At 40.5% G+C, this 15,957-nt stretch overlaps 1 pseudogene; it reads left to right on the top strand.

Moving 5' to 3' along the window:
• The first annotated feature begins 2,214 nt into the window (after positions 1–2,214).
• Positions 2,215–3,298, top strand: LOC110564274 (glyceraldehyde-3-phosphate dehydrogenase-like; annotated as a pseudogene).
• Positions 3,299–15,957: the final 12,659 nt, after the last annotated feature.

The raw sequence follows: 15,957 nt of genomic DNA, 5'->3' as shown, positions 1-15,957 counted from the left end.
ATTAACTGTAAGCAATCAATAGGGAGCCATTTGATTAAGACAACAGAGTACTACAGCATTCTCAAATGCTTCTTGGATAGCTTTGGCTGTCATAGGCACAATGGCAATCAGCATCTCCACTCTTTATCCTGAGTTAAGAGGTGTAATCATTTATCAGGGATCAGACAAGACTCCATTTCTGAAGTAGAGATAATTCAAATATATTTGAATTTATAAAATGCTATCATCTTTGTTTTACCTTCTTGTGTTTAGACACCAGGAGTCATTTGTCCTACCATAGTCTGTAAAGGTTTATTATTTGTAAAAGATTTCCACATGGAAATGAATATATGAATGTCACAACATGTCCTGAACATGGTTCTTTCCTTCAGGAGTTTATAGTGTTGTGAATGGTGATATTAATTTTTAGAAGAGTGTATAAAATTGTCTACTCTTCAAGGGTAGCACATCTACTCTCTAGATGGTCATCTACTTTAAAGCAGGCATGGTCTTATCACAGTGGTCATGTAAGAGGCCAAGAACATTTATTAAGTGTCTGAAAGCCAAGGAGCAAAAACGGTACGTGTGGAGGATCCATCCATTTCCCTCTTGATAGTGACTGAGACATTTAAGAGCATTGGGGAAAAGAAGAAACAATGTCCAGGTGAGGAAACTGACAACGGACAACAAGAAGAACAGCTGCCTCATGGGCTTGGACTACGCATAATCTAACAAAAAAGCGTTAGTTAGTAGTTAAAGCAGAAAAGGAATGGCAAGATTATAATTATAGCTGCAAATCCTGGCAAATGAAACCAGATCAGAGGAACCGATAAAGCTGGGGCTGTGACTAAAATGATAAGAATTCCATAACCCAAGCTCACATTCCAAGAGTCTGAGAATAAGATGAAAAATATTAGACTATTCTTACTAAGTAATTATAAGAAATATTTACTATTAAAAGTAATGAATAGGAGGAGATTGCCATTGCTTTTATGCATTTGAGAGCACATTGCAGTGTAAGTGTAAGGTAAATATAGAGGAAAAAGTTAACCTGTCAGTAGAAGAGAGAGAGAGAGAGAGAGAGAGAGACCAATCATGAAGCTGCTGTATGGCTACACCTAGGCCTTGTACTGTAAATCTACCCTAGGCAGAGAGTCAGACTGTGGCTTGCTAAAAATTCAATTGCAGGCTGCAACAAGAGCAGCAAAATCAGTCTCCACTTAGGGAGTTTTGAGAGACCTTCAGTAAGAAGTAGATATGTTGGGGCTTGGAAGAAGGACCAATGAATTAAATGCTTGCCTCACAAGGAAGAGAACTAGAATCTGGATTCCTAGTACCCACACGAAATCCCTGCATGCATGGTAATCTTATTCACTTACAGGACAGATATTGGGGATGCCCAAGGCAAGCTGAAGAAGTAGATGAGCTTTAAGTGGTAAACTTCAGGTGTAGCAAGATACCCTGCCTCAACAAATACAATGGAGAAGAATCAAAGGTGACACCCAGTATCAATTCCAGGAAAAAAAAAAAAAAAAAAAAAGGAAAACGGTAGTCAGGATTTGCTGTTCTTTGCTTAATTCTTGACAAAAGAGGAACTGCTGAGAGCACATGCTCAGAAAGATGGACTCCATACACTTATAGAGAAATATTTGGATTGATGCTTAGAGGACAGTATGGACCAGTGCTGGCCTCTCTGTGCATGCATCTCAATGCTGTTCGATGCATCGGCTTTTTTGATGATTTTCACTGCTGTCCTGCCTTCTGAGACCACTATCTTACCACACCTTTCCATATGATCACAAAGTTATAAACATCCTTGGGATCCATAGAATACTCTACCAGAGCCTATTCAAAGAATGTGGACTGAGTACATGATGGTAATAAACCTTGCTGCTTGTGTTTCCCTACAGGCCACTATAGTGTAGTCCTGGGACTTTTTTGTTTATTAGAGTGGAATAAGCAATGAAAAAATAATTTTCTTTAATACGGTGAGCACTTCTTAAAGAAATTTGTATCAGATTTAAAACTTTTCTCTTCATCAAGGGTAAAACTATAAATGGACAAAACCAATACAGGAGGCTTATATCTGTAATCCTATGAATCTTAACTGTTCAAACAAACAAAGGAACACATTAAACAAATGCAGGAGCAGGAGGAGATAGGACCATACTGACTGAGAAAGAGACATGAAGGAGGCAATTCACAACAGAGGAATAAAAATGAGTAACACGGCTCTCTGCTCCTCCCTGTTGCAGAGACAGCCGCATCTCTTCGTGCAGTGCCAGCCTCATCCTTGAGACACGATGGTGAAGGTCAGAGTGAAGGGATTTGGCCGTATTGGGCGCCTGGTTTGCAGGGCTGCCTTCAACAGTGGCAAAGTGGAGATTGTGGCCATCAATGACCCCTTCATCGACCTCAACTACATGGTCTACATGTTCCAGTACGACTCTACCCACGGCAAGTTCAACGGCACAGTCAAGGCTGAGAACGGGAAGCTGGTCATCAACGGCAAGCCCATCACCATCTTCCAGGAGCGAGATCCCGCCAACATCAAATGGGGCGATGCCGGCGCCGAGTGTGTTGTGGAGTCCACCGGTGTCTTCACCACCATGGAGAAGGCCGGGGACCACTTGAAGGGTGGGGCCAAAAGGGTGATCATCTCCGCCCCTTCCGCCGATGCCCCCATGTTTGTGATGGGTGTGAACCATGAGAAGTATGACAACTTGCTCAAGATTGTCAGCAATGCTTCCTGACCACCAACTGCTTAGCCCCCCTGGCCAAGGTCATCCATGACAACTTCGGCATCGTGGAAGGACTCATGACCACAGTCCACGCCATCACTGCTACCCAGAAGACCGTGGATGGTCCCTCTGGAAAGCTGTGGCGTGATGGCCGTGGGGCTGCCCAGAACATCATCCCTGCATCCACTGGTGCTGCCAAGATTGTGGGCAAGGTCATCCCAGAGCTGAACGGGAAGCTCACTGGCATGGCCTTCCGAGTTCCTACCCCCAACGTGTCTGTCGTGCATCTGACATGCCGACTGCAGAAACTTGCTAAGTATGATGACATCAAGAAGGTGGTGAAGCAGGCATCCGAGGGCCCACTAAAGGGCATCCTGGGCTACACTGAGGACCAGGTTGTCTCCTGTGACTTTAACAGCGACTCCCACTCTTCCACCTTTGATGCTGGGGCTGGCATTGCCCTTAATGACAACTTTGTAAAGCTCATTTCCTGGTATGACAATGAGTTCGGCTACAGCAACAGGGTGGTTGACCTCATGGCCTACATGGCCTCCAAGGAGTAAAAAGCCCCGATCACCCATCCCAGCAAGGACACGCAAGAGAGAGGCCCTGCTGAGGAGTCCCTGTCCCAACTCAGCCCCTGACACTGAGCATCTCCTTCACTGTTTCCATCCCAGACCCCCAGAGTAGCGGGAGGGGCCCAGGGAGCCCTACTCTTGAATACCATCAATAAAGCTCACTGCACCTAAAAAAAAAAAATGAGTAACACACACTTGTGAGATGACCAGGTTCACTATCCACCTCCATAATAAAAATGGAAAGAGACACAATTAAAAATAAAGGCAATTTTCACTCATCCATTAAAAATTAAAAGAAGGGAAAGGAAAAATAGTGTGTAAAGGTGTTTGGCTTGACTTTCTTTCCTGTATTTCTCTAGGGAATACCAATTAGGACAACAATTAAGCAATGAATATTAGGAGCCTTTTAACAGCTCCATTCGATCCATTAACACTACTTTCGGACACATATCAAATAGAACGTGTCCTGAATAACTGAAATTATATTATGATAGCCATGCACTTGAGACATGAGTGGCCAAAGAATTTAAGACAAATTTATGAAGAATGTTTTAAAACATCAGATTTTTGTTATTCTTAAATTCAAAATAAAAAACTCGCAATAAGGGTTTAATTGAGAAATGCATATAATTTACAAAGAATCAGAATTACCGAGACAATAAAATGGGAAACATTAGAAGAGGAAGTTCTAGTGACTAACAGAGGAAAGGCAATTGTAGCAGAAAGCCTGAAGCCCTTAATCTACTTGAGCTTCACTGGACCCAGAAAGTATGCTCAAACACCCCCATCTTGTACCAAACTGAGAGTGTCTGGTATTATTCATGACCTATAAAAGGTCACTGGCATTTACCTTAGTCCTTTTTCTTTACCCTTTTGGAGCCAGTCAACAAGTAGGATATGAAATACTTCTATGCTCCTCTGTCTTTCACCCTTAATAACTATTTCCTTCCCTGTAACTCTCCATGTGTCTCTGCATGATTCATTATATAACTATCTGATAAACCTGGAGTCATGAACAATTATTAATGCTGTTAAGCTTTGCTTTATTTTCCAGACTGTATGTAGGCAATCTACAATGCTATAATAACAAAAAGGAAACTTTGTTTAAAATGAAATGTCTTTATGTGACAAAGGACTTAGTACCCCAAAAGATTAAGGCTTCTACAGTTTGGCCTAAAAATCAAGGTCATCTAATTGTTCAATCCCAGATGACTCTATCTATACATAATAATCACTTGTGATATGAGCACAAAGTTCATCCTTGAAGTCCCTTCTGGCCCAGAAGCAGAGAAGCAAGGGTCATATTGGAGGTGACCACAGTCCTCTCAGATCATAACAGGTCATTGCCAAAGGAGATTGTATAAGAAATTAAAGATGATGAACATTTTATATGCTCCAAACTAATTTTTTTATTTTTAATTATACTTTATTTACTTTGTATCCCCCCTCTAGTTCCCTCCCTCCTCCCCTTCCAATCCTTCCCTTCCTCCCTCTTCTCTACACACTCCCCTCCCCAAGTCCACTGGTAGGGGAAGGTTTCTTTTTCTTCCTTCTGATCCTAGTCTGTTAAGTCTCATCAGGAGTGGCTGCATTGTCTTCCTCTGCGGCCTGGTAAGGCTGCTCCCCCCTCAGGGGGAGGTGATCAAAGAGCAGGCCAATCAGTTCATGTCAGAAGCAGTCCCTGTTCCCATTATTATGGAACACACTTGGACACTGAACTGCCATGGGCTACATCTGTGCAGGAGTTCTAGGTTGTTTCCATGTATGGTACTTGGTTGGAGTATGAGTCTCAGGAAAGACCCCTATGCTCAAATTTTTTGGTTCTGTTGCTCTCCTTGTGGACCTTCTGTCCTCTCCAGCTCTTACTATCATTTCCCACTTCTTTCATAAGATTCCTTGCATTCTGCCCAAAGTTTGGTCATAAGTCTCAACATCTGTTTTGATAGTCTGCAGGGCAGAGCCTTTCAGAGGCCCTCTGTGGGTGGCTCCTAACTTGTTTCTTGTTTTCTTCTTCTTCTGGTGTCCATCCTCTTTGCCTTTCGGAGTGGGGATTGAGCATTTTAGCCAGAGTCCTCCCTCTTGATTAGTTTCTTTAGGTGTTTAGATTTTAGTAGGTTTATCCTATGTTATATGTCTATATAAGTGAGTATACACCATGTGTGTCTTTCTGCTTCTGGGATAGCTCACTCAGAATGATCCTTTCCAGACCCCACCATTTACCTGCAAATTCCATTATTTTCTTGTTTTTCATTGCTGAGTAATATTCCATTGTGTAGATGTACCGCAATTTCTGTATCTATTCTTCAGTTGAGGGGCATCTGGGTTGTTTCCAGCTTCTGGCAATTACAAATAAAGCTGTTACAGACATGGTTGAGCAAATGTCTTTATTGTGTACTTGAGCCTCTTTTGGATACAAAAGACAAAAGGACCGAGAAAGAAATTGAGGAAACAGCACCCTTCACAATCACCACAAATGCCCTTGGTGTAACCCTAACCAAGCAAGTCAAAGATTTGTATGAAAAAAACTTCAAGTCTCTGAAGAAAGAATTAGAAGAAGATATCAGAAGATGGAAAGATCTCCCATGCTCATGTCTTCGCAGAATTAACATAGTAAAAATGGCCATCTTACCAAAGTAAATTTTAAGTGGCTAAAGAAGGAAGGAATTCTATGCACTTAGCCTACCAACTCTTCTCAAGAGATGTTACCTCCATTAAAACAGGAGACTTTGCTACCTGGTTCACCTTTGTACTATTGAGCTTCTGGATAAAGAAATAACTCAAGGTGTTGAGTTAATGAATAAACTTAAAAGCTAAAGCCAGAAGCCTAAGGGGTTCTTGAGTTTTCTCAAGCCCTAGTTCCATAGTCAATCTATCACTTCTTTTGAAAGTATATCTTCCATTCTCCTCTCCTAGCTACTTTTACTGCCCACTCATCTCTCTAGTCTTCCATCTCTTTTGTCTGGAAAAATTCAACAGCCTCCTGTCAGCTCCCCCTTGCTGCATCCACATAGAATGCATTCTCCACCAATCAGTAAGATTGATGATCTTAGAGCCCAATCAGACCAGTTCATTCTGCTGCTTAACTTCAAAGTTTTCCAACTGTTTCAACTCCTTATTGTGGTCCTCAATCACCTGCTTTAGCTGCCACTTTCTATTTCCCCCCAATTCTCTACTCATGCCACAAACTTTCCTCCCATTTGCCATGAAGCGATCACATTTCTCTGCTTCCTGTTGGCCCAGTTTCTTCAGTATTCAAGCCCCTTCCCACCTCTGGGACTATTTCAATGCAGTTCTTGTTGCACAGAATTCATTTACTTTCTCCTAGTGTTTCACCTAAAGAAACTATCTTCAAGGACAACGCCTGCCAACTAATTGAAGATGTCCTTGATATTGTGAAGACAGTTCATTTGTCTTGCCTTGTATAGGACTTCTAATAACTTTGAACTAGATATATGCATATCTTTAAAATTGTTATTGCATTTCTTTGTTTGTGGAGAGAGGTGTTGCACATCTATTTGCTAAGTGAATAATAAGCTCCTAACAGGAGAACTGAGTGACTCCATAGGTTCGTCGGATAAGTCAAGGATAGAGTGACCTGGCATCAAGTTAGAAGAAAATGACGAAAGAAAGTAATGATAAAAATAATGCCCAATGGTATCAGCCAATCCTGAGAAGGTTATCAGAAAAGCTTAGTGAAGGAGCAGGTAGAGAGGACATTATGAGGACCTCATGCACTGGTTGAAATTAGAGTCCACAGACTTTTCTTTTTTTTTATAGTTCTCTCATGATGTTTTCTTTTTTTGTTTGTTTCAACTTTTTTTTTTTCAATGCAGTTTATTCAGGAACCTTGAACAATCCTCGGACCCTGGGGAAATAGCCCACAGCTTAAATAGCCTCTGGGTAGCCAACCCAGGCGTGCCACGTGGGCAATGCAGATAGGTCCACATACATGGAAGCAAGCCAGATCCTCAGCCTTAGCCAAATGTGGAATTGTTCGTGACAGAGAGCACTCACCATCGGGAAGGTGGAAGGCGGAAACCAGCTCCATCTTTAAGGCGCGGCATTCCGCAGCTCTCTACAGTTCCCCCTTTTTGTTTTAGACAGACTTTTCATAAGCTTTATATAATACTTTACTTTGAAGATATTTTTGTAAAGATAATACAAAAAAGGACAAATATGAGCCAGTCAGAATACATGCACCTGAGTATAATAAATACTGCTAATCCTCACAATAAAAACTTCCTTAAGGCTTACACTCCACTTTGTTTTCGGTAGGTGCCACCAAATTTTGTGTGCCTGTGTACACATCATCCGAAGTTGTTAAGAGACTCCTGGGATATGAATGTTTCAATGGGCATGCGTCAGTACCCAGTGAAAAGAGCATCCGACACTTCGTGCTGATTGGGTCTAAGCAGAGCCTATCTACATGTAGGGGAAGGACCACTCCTTCAGCGAACACAGATGGCAGAGGACGCACTCCAGGACTGTGTGCTGAACATGTGGAGAAAGCAATTATAAAGGGATTTAAGTCGATGGCAGAAATGGAGAGGTTAAGTCTCAGTCCCTTCTGTGGCGTATTAAGTGGTAAAATGAAAAAGCTCTGGAACAGCAAGCTAAACTCATCTGGCAAATTGTTTTTGGAAAGAGATGGGCTTGCGCATTTGGACTCCTGTCAGCTGTGTAAACATCCCATTATCTAGCTAGTTACCTCGAAGGTTCTGTAAACCCTAGGCAGGCTCACCATACCTACCCACAGACTCAGCACAGCCAGGAAAGTGACGCCCTTCTGTGTGGCCTTGTGTTTTGATTCACTCAACCTTGGAGCATCACATCTGAGTGGTTTACTTCATGCTCCCAGTTATCCTTTTGATAACACTCCAGCCAGAAAAGCAGAGAGTCCTGAAAGGATGAAGTGTTGGTTGACATCCCTGAATGAAATGGCAGGATTCAAAAAGATGGTCTGCTGGCTGAATAATCATTGTGTTTTCTTTTTAGGTCCCCCAATTATGTTAATTTGGAAACTGTATCTATTAATTGCCCAATTAGACATCTGGTAATCACTCTCTACAGAAATATACCAAATCATCGTGGCAAGGGGTGGGCTCACTATTTTATTGTATCGCAAATAAAAATCTAATTTGGTTTTAATAAAAACTAATTCCAGCTAATTTAATACCAATTGATCATTAATGGGTTGCATTTTGTGGTTTATCAAGTATATAAGAAGGGTATATAATTAACTGGAAATGGTGGCCACAAGGTTGTAATTAAATCCTTGGTAACTTTTAACTTTCAGTAAATGTTTTACCACTTAATTAACAGCTCAGAAGATGATTTATAATATGATTTATTAAATGCCTATTGCACAGAGAGCTGGGACAGCTAATGAACCTAGTGATGGAGACTCCTATTTACAGAGTGTCTCTTCTTTCAAGCTGAATAAACATCTTGGTGCAGAGTAAATAAGATATACATATACCCTTTTAGCAAAAACTAATAATTAATTACAGGCCTAATAATTGGATTTTTTTGTTTTGGATCTTTTTGTTTTAACATTTTGGTTGTAGTATTGTGTCCACATTTCTTTTCCTACATAAGGGTATATGAGGAAAGTAGTTAAGTGCCATGTCCATCTCCTGTTTGCTGATTTCTGAGGTCCTTGTGAGCTACCAACACCTAGTAAATAATTGGCTGCCACAGCTATTAGGCCAGCTATAGGCCACTGGATCCACAGCATCTAGGGTAACTAACCATATCATTTTGTGTTCAAAATACCATCTTCTGAAATGAATAAGGCACCTACTTGATTGACAGTTGAGATTAATTTTTTAAAAGATGTTACATGCCAGGCAAGGTGGCACACGCCTATAATCCCACCACTCAGAGAGGCAGAGGCAGGTGGATCTCTGTGAGTTTTGAGGCCAGCTTGGTCTACAAAGTGAGTCCAGGACAGCCAAGGCTACACAGGGAAACCCTGTCTTGGAAAAAAAAAAGAAGATATGTGGTAAAGCAAGGAGCAATTTCCCAACATATGTTGACGAAAATCTGTGTCCTTGTTTGAATTTAGCACAGTTACAATTGCCTATTGATTTGTTGCCAGTCTTCTTGCCCAGATCAAAAGCCCTATGAAGGCAAAAGGGAATCTGTTTTTGTGCATCATTGCATCTCTAGCATGTTGTAAAATACTTAACACAATGTCAAACTTCACTGAAGGCTTCCTTAGCTAGTGAATGGATGGATGGAAATCATGCACTGCCATTAGGTTTTTTTTATCTTATTTATTCTTATTTTATCATATATAAGCTATAACCCTTTTATTTATTTATTAAATATATTTTTTATTTATTACAATTTATTCACTTTGTATCCCAGCTGTAGGCCCACCCTCATTCTCTCCCAATCCCACCCTCCCTTGCTCCCTCATCTTCTCCCTGCCCCTTCTCCAGTCCTCTCATAGTGGAGGACCACCTCCCCTTCTATCTGACCGTAGTCTATCAGGTCTCATCAGGGCTGTCTTTCATAGTCTTCCTCTGTGGTCTGGTCAGGTTGTCACCTTCCCACTCAGGGGAAGGTGATCAAAGAGCCAGCAACTGAGTTCAGGTCAGAGACAATCACTGCTCCCCTTATTAGGGCACCTACTTGGAGACTAAGCTGCCATGGGCTACCTCTGTGCAGGGGATCCAGGTTATCTCCATGAATGGTCCTTGGTTGGAGTATCAGCCTCAGAAAAGACCCCCAGGCCCAGATTTTTTGGTCCCATTGTTCTCCGTGTGGAGCTCCAGACCTTTCCATAGCAATTAAAAGGCATAACATATTTGATTTTCCAAATCTTTGCTCTTAAAAATAAGAAACATTAGTGTATATACTCAGCATGCATTTAATTCTTACCAAAATTCCACCAAGAAGGACCAAAGAAAAAGAAAACAACTCATACCATGTTGCAAATGAAAGGAATCCATGATGTTAGAAAGAAGGTGTGATCACTTGTTCCCTGTTTCTTAGGGTCTTAAGGCTTCCTTCGTTCTCCTTCAACCTTTATCAGAATCCCACAGACTACAGTAAGCACTTCCCAGTGTCCCGGATAGCTTCAGTGCTTGCCTCATGGGGGTAACATTTCCTCATATACACCTCAATACTCTCATGAACTCATCCTAGTCATGCAAGACCATCTCATCTGCATCTAGAACTATCTAGGCCTTACTGAACATGTTTCCACCACTACAAGCACCGTTGGAGATCTGAGTTCAGCATCATTTCGACAGGACATGACACTCCTTGCTTTCTCTGAGGTTTGTTCTGGGAAGCTGTACTATATTAAACTTGCTGCTGTAATGTTTGGGGTTATTGATTAAAAAAGAAAACAACTTGGCACCAAACATCAAAACAACTACTTGAAAAATAAATCAAAAGTGGGAGAGAAACAAGAAGAGGAAAGGATGTACCCTACTGAAACATTTAGCACTGCCCACCAGCTAAGGCATTTCTGAGGGCTTGAGCTTCAAAATGTCACAGTCCAGGGGCTCATTTACTGATGATCTTCTTAAACAGCGGTGGCAGCTTCAGGCTTCAAACAATACCAAAAGTCAGGGAAGCTAGCTTATTGTTTTTATACCACCAGTTCAGGTGGCTGACATGTTGAAAGCAGAAAGGACATGTAGGTGATGCTGTCTTCAGATACTGGTTCCCTGTGTGCTATTAGTTCTGGCAACCTCTAAGCTTTGACAGCCAGATTCATTACATGCATCTTGAGGTCTGTAGTGTTACCACAAATTCAAAGGCGCTCTTCACACTGCAGGCTTTAAAAGGTTGGAGGATCAAGTTTGCTCATTGATTAGATTTAGCTCTTTTGGATAGAGTGTGGGGAGTCTCATTATAAGGTGCACACAGTCATATTCAATTTATCCCCATTAACTAGAATTTTGGGCTATAGCAGAGCCCGCACACACACATTGTTTCTTTCTTCTTCCAGACCTTCCTCACAGTTCTCTACCTATTTACTCGTTCAGTGACATACTCTCCCTCCCTGTAGCATTTATTTGAGACTCCATGCTAGGCCCCAGGGATTTGTGAGATGGATAGAATACCAGGGGCCTCAAATGTTTCTCTGTCTTTGAAAATCATCCCTTTCTTGTAGTTTAGTGCATTTTCCACTAATTATTACTAACTTTGGGATATGCTTTTCTACTACTACCACAGTTCCACATCAATATTAAATTCTCAATACAAAGGGACCATTATTTGAGAAATGAACCTCAAGCAACTGAGACTCAATGGATGGTCTCTATACATTTTCTTAACACTTTGTCATATGTATTCATGAGTTCTTATCATATCTTGTGTTAGTTGTTCAAAATCATAATAGCAATAATAATAACAACCATAGATTTTTATTTAGCAAATAATAAAAGGTGCCATGCCAAGCATTCTGTGTGTGTGAGTGTGTGTATGTGTGTGTGTGAGAGAGAGAGAGAGAGTGTGTGTGTGTGTGTGTGTGTGTGTGAAGAAGCTACCATTAGTATTCTTAATTCATAAAAGAAATGAAGAAACAGACGTCATTCATGCCTCACTCAGCTTGGCAATACCCCTCAAGAGATCAGAATAGACTTTTGTAGTGCAAAGATTAGTAAGGACCTTCTGCAGAGATACAGATTATGCTCTCTGGAAATGGCCATTTGAATAAGGAAATACAAGAATAAAAACACATCAGAAATGTTATGTGTTATCTCATGTTTCCAATAAACTATGTCCAATTTTGAAAACCATAAAATCAGAATGTTAAAATGGTTCCTTTTTGGTCACCTGTTCTTGCCATTCAGAAAATTCACTATACATTTAGTTGAACAAAATATCGGTAACCTATGTCTATATCTATATACATCTATATCTATGTCTCTCTATATCTGTAAATACACACACCTATCTTAGTAGGTGAGGATAATTTCTGTTTCATTTTTTACATGTAGAAACACTGAAGCTTGGAAATGGGAAGAGTCTTTTTCTTTTTTTAATTTTTGATTAATTACACTTTATTTACTTTGTATCCCCACTGTAGCTCTCTCCTTCCTCCCCTTAGGATCCCTCCCTTCCTTCCCCTTCTTCACGCATGCCCCTTCCCAAGTCCACTGATAGGGGAGGTCTTCTTTTCCTTCCTTCTGATCCTAGTCTATTAGGTCTCATCAGGAGTGGCTGCATTGTCTTCCTCTGTGGCCTGGTAAGGCTGCTCCCCATCAGCAGGAGGTGATCAAAGAGCAGGCCAATCATTTCATGTCTGAGGCAGGCCCTGTTCCCATTACAATGGAACCCACTTGGACACTGAACTGCCATGGGCTACATCTGTGCAGGGGTTCTAGGTTATCTCCATGAATGGTCCTTGGTTGGAGTATCAGTCTCAGAAAAGACCCCTGTGCTCATATTTTTTTGGTTCTGTTGCTCTCCTTGTGGAGCTCCTGAAAGAAGTGGAAAATAGGAAGAGTCTTTTTCAAAGTCGCCTAGGTACATGACAATGGATTTGATACTTAGGTATGGATTTGATACTTAGGTATGCCGAGTTTCAGCAGAGCCTCCATGCTTCAGCAGATGCTCTGCCAGAAGCAGAGTGACACAGTAACAAATGCAGGGGGAAAGACAGACAGAGGAAGCAGAATGATAATTGCCTCAACAACATAAATGCTCAGGATGTCCTACTTTTCTTTACTGCCCATTCTTTTCAGGGTGCTTTGAAATTACTTGAACCCTTGAGGAAATAGTTGAATTATTTTAGGGGAAAATGGATGTGTAACTTATGATATGAACTTTATTAACTATATGTAGAGCTTTTAGGTTCAAAACAATATCTTTAATTGCATAAACATGAATGAATGGCTAAACACGATTTCTTTTTCATCACTATAGATGCTTTCTTTTCAGGCTTATACACAGATCAATTCACACCCTGTGTTTTGCATGCAAAGTAGCCCCTGTGATGCCATTATTTCTGGTGCTAAATATCTTACCCAGAATTCAGCAAAGCTGTGAATGCAGATGGTATGTAAAACCATTTTGCAATCACTTGCAATTGTTTATTAGCTTCTACTACAACCTTGAAATCCATGTTTCAAAGATTACAAATCACCCTCTGCTCGTGAAAACTAATGGCCTCTTCCCAGCCATCATTTTTCTGGGACTTGCTGAACCATTTGCCATCACTCACTCATCATCACTCTTTCCAGTGAAGCTCTGTAGTGCCTGAGATTCCATGTCTTTAGGTCCTGGGAACTTTTTAATTTCACCATTTATTTACCATTTCTAATGCATCTTACAGAGATCACCACTTTCTGTGACCTAGAAGACCAACTTTCCTGTTGATGTTCCAAGTAAAATGATACCAAGCCTATGTTGGCATTACAATGAGAAATGACAAATTTTGCCATTCTCCTACAAAATTTGATCAGGCATTTGAGAATCCCTATTTTCAGGTCATCAGCTGTAGAGCCAGTGTCCAAAGCTCATTTTGAAATAGCTCTATGTAGCTAAGAGACACAAGTGAAGTTTTTCAAAGTGGATGCACAACTTTATTTCCAGTCATCAGACTCTTGTCTTGTACCTGCGATTTATCTGGCTTTCACTTGTTGAGCATGACAAACTGTATTTCAGCAAGCACCAGTATTGGAGACTGAAAATGTGGCAGACAGTACATGAAAAATGGAATGAAAATGTGAGTCCTCTTAACTTAGGAAAAGATGCTATTTTCTAAGCCTCTGTTGGCCAAGTGTTGTTCTGGTGAGAAGCGGACTTCCATAAGATTACCTATCATCTATCTATCTGTCTATCTATCTATCTATCTATCCATCTATCTACCTTCTATCTTTCATAATTTTATAAGAGTCATAAACTAAAATAATCTGTTAGATTCACACACCTGTCAGCTTTTCCAGGAATAAAATTTGTCTATTTTCTTCGGAAAGGTTGTTAAAGAAAAAGGAGAACAGTATAGGTGAGACAAGAGGACCAGGTTAGGGAAGGTTAATCAGAACACAGAGGACATGAAAGGCTAATGGAAGCCAACTATCTGCTAACTCATTTAAAAACACAAAAGTGGTTAAAGGCAGATAGTCAACAAAGCTAGGAAATGACAGAGCTGGAAGTAATGGGGTTACGAAACAAACCTATCAGTGCCAAGTGTTAGACAGAGGTCCACAAAATAATGTAAGTTCTTGTCATTCCTCTGATTTCCCACCAAAAGTAGTTAAAAAGACTTTATTGGTGAAGATATCACTCACCTTAGATGCAGATAAAGAGGAATCAAGCTGGAATTGAGCTGAAAGCTTCCTTCCTGTTGCCTTGCTTTCATGGTGGTATATAGTCCTATGCAAGTTGACGGGAATTCTAACTGCCTGAGCATATAGGTGACATTTCTCATTTGGATTACCACAAGCATAAACAATCTTACCCAGCAACAAGTCTATGAACTACAATAACAAGAAGCCAGTTGAGATTTGCCCATGGTGCAATAGTGGCAAAGCTGTTCGCATAACAATAGCCTAAACAACTGCTCCTTGATTAGATTTAAGGCCCACTCCATAAGTTAACTATGCCTAGTACTGTAAAGCCAGTCAAAAATCCGTGACAGAGAAGGTCTTTTGGCCCGATGGGAGGAACTATTATTGCTGTTTAGCTAAACTGACACACCAAACAACAAATGTCTTATGCTTACATACACAGACAAAAACTTGCTCCAGACTTAAACAGAAGTCTTTATTTTCAGGGAACAAAGGTGAATTTATAGACCCATAGTTAGACAACATGGTGGGAAGGAGGCATGCTTTAAGGCTCGGCCAAAAATAAGACATTTATGGCACTGCTTTTAGTTTCAATGAAACTTTTAGGAGTGGAAAGAATGTAAGTGCAGGAAGATAAGGAAAAGCACGCAAACTTCCTTTTTCTAAGCATGGCCTGGTCATGGCAATTATGAACTCAGAGAAGTTGCATCTATGTAGGTGGGTTGATCTGCACAGAGTGGTATAGCTAGGTAGTAGAGGAATACCATCTTCATAGGTCTCCAAAAAAAAAAAAAAAATGAGATTCTGAAAAGACATTGAAAGGATCTTTCTTAGAACTATTTCTCCGCTGTGGAGAAAAATAAATGTTATGCTAAGATGTTTTTCTCTTTTTGCATGTTCATAAAGAAGACTCTATTACAATCTTTTTAAAGTATCATAATAAATTAAAGTCTACTAAAGCTCCCTTACTTTCTTTGTGGATTTTTATACTGTATACATGGAGATGGACATGACATCATATGCTCCTTGTCAGTGGGCTAGTTCATATGACAAAATTAACTTTTTGAAGAAATATCTATTAATAGACAAATAAAAAATGTTAAAGAATTATCCCTGGTACAGTATTCCAGCATGAATCACCACTTCCAAGAACAGCAGAGTAATATTGATAACACCAATAACATCAAGTGTAATGACTGAAGTAAGGAAAGCTGATAGAGACTCAGCAATAACACATTCCAAGACATAAGTTCAGGACATCTTTTTCTGACCCATAAACTCAGGCAACAATCCCTGTAAGTGGCAATTTTGTATCTGGGAAGGGAAGCTGTGCATCCATTATCGATAGGGTTCTATGCAATCCATCGAGCTGTACAATGAAACAAATGTTAAAGAAAATAA

Source organism: Meriones unguiculatus, chromosome 10, assembly GCF_030254825.1.
Source record: "Meriones unguiculatus strain TT.TT164.6M chromosome 10, Bangor_MerUng_6.1, whole genome shotgun sequence".
NCBI lineage: Eukaryota > Metazoa > Chordata > Mammalia > Rodentia > Muridae > Meriones > Meriones unguiculatus.
This window is presented reverse-complemented; position numbering and strand designations above follow the sequence as displayed.